Consider the following 1,829-nt stretch of genomic DNA (forward strand, 5'->3'; position numbering starts at 1 on the left):
GGAAAGGACTTACATGTGAATGGACATGAAAAGAATAGCGCTGTAGATGTGCACGTTCTTAGATGTGAAAATGGATTTCATCCCAAGAACAGCCCAGCTTGCGTAGGCAGGTCAGGCTGACTCTATGCATGTTTACTTATTGGCTATAAGGATCATGCATTCTCCATGATTAGTATTTGCAGCTATCCATCAAACAAAAATATTTAAATTCAAATTAACACACTATAGAGCATAGTTTATGAAATTGTGGTTCTATTTATTTTTATGTTATTGGATGTTAAAAACTAGAAACTTGGGTTTTACCATCTTTGCATAGAAAGGCCATGCATCCTACATGACTGAAGGGTTCAAGAGTGGAGAAGCAGGGGAAGCATCAAGGATCTTGGTACAGTGAACATTTTCTCCTCATTCATTTGCACCACACTATTAATATACCAGAGCTTACTTGTTTCACTTTTATATCCTATCCTCCTTCAGTGAGCTCAGAGAATATATATGGGAGTTATACTATTGCATACTCACAATACTGGCATACAAAAACTCTTATAATAAGCCAGATTAGTAGTCAATCTAGCTCAGAGCCAAAAAGAAATTTGATAAAGTAAATTGTTATCTAGCAGCTATCTCTCTCCTTCTCATTTTTTTTTTCTGGAGGAGTCACAGGGTCCCCAGTCCAGACTGGGGTCCCAGCATTGAAGGCAGGCTGAAGGGCTACAGTGAGCTGCTGCAGCTATTGAAGTGTAAAAATGGGTGTGGGTGGATAAGAACTGCCAAGCTTGAATTTAAAGTAATGTCTGTTTTGGATTTTTGGAAGCCCAAGCCGTAAGACTATACCGTAACACCTGCTTTTTTTTTTTTTTTTCTTCACTTTTGTGTAATTACAGGAGCCTTGACCTGGATCTGGACTGTTGTGGCCTTCAATTACTTGGAGACATCATCAGTTACAATACCACTTTATTAGGCGACAGGGATGCTGAAGTAGATAGGCCACCAGTGTTGATGTGCAGAACTCCGCCTGGTTTCAGAATTGTTGCTCATATACAGGATGGGTGGCCAAATCGTGGCTTGCGACTGCACACAACTCTTTGAGTTTATCCTGCAGCTGTCCTAGGGGCCAAAAAGGCCTATAGTATAGTAGGTCTCTATTCACCTCCAGCATGGAGCAGGGAAGGGATGGGACGGGGTGCACCCGATCCGACAAAATGCAGAATTGAGACCGAGGCTAGTATGCAAATGAATGTCAAGACCCCAGCAGAGCCCACCATTAATGCTTGCCTAAGGTCTGAAATGCAAAAATGAATATATTTAGGCCCTGCTCTACACTGGTGGAGAGAGGAGATTATGAAAAATGTAAAGAGACAAGTTCTAGTCACCTGGTCTTGCTCAGACCACTTGGGAGACCTGCCACTGCTGTCCACCTTAGCCATGGACTACTGATGAAAGAGGAGCCCTTGTAAGAAGCACTGTGTCCAAGTCTCCTCACAGCTGGAGTCAGCCCTGGCCGTAGGTTAGGCTGAATGTGTGTTTCCCCAGAATCATATCAGTGAGCTTCCTGCCTGAGCAGGGATTCCAGCACAGGTCCACCAGTTGCAAATCATAGTGACTGTGCTGCGTGTGACTTCCAGGAAGAACCCAACTCTCCCCTTTCTGCAGTGCCCTCTTGCCTCACCCTCTGCTGGGTGGCAGCTGACTGGTGTCCTGCCGCCTACAGCGTCACTGGTGCAGCCAGTAGTTGTATAATCGGGGCTTGATTACTTTGGCAGCAGAAGCGTTACACGGCCACTTGGATCGCCTTGCTTCTGCAGCACACAACTGACGTCGGGCGCTCT

The sequence above is a fragment of the Varanus komodoensis genome, unplaced genomic scaffold (genome assembly GCF_004798865.1).
Source record: "Varanus komodoensis strain SLA01 unplaced genomic scaffold, ASM479886v1 scaffold1, whole genome shotgun sequence".
Classification (NCBI taxonomy): domain Eukaryota; kingdom Metazoa; phylum Chordata; class Lepidosauria; order Squamata; family Varanidae; genus Varanus; species Varanus komodoensis.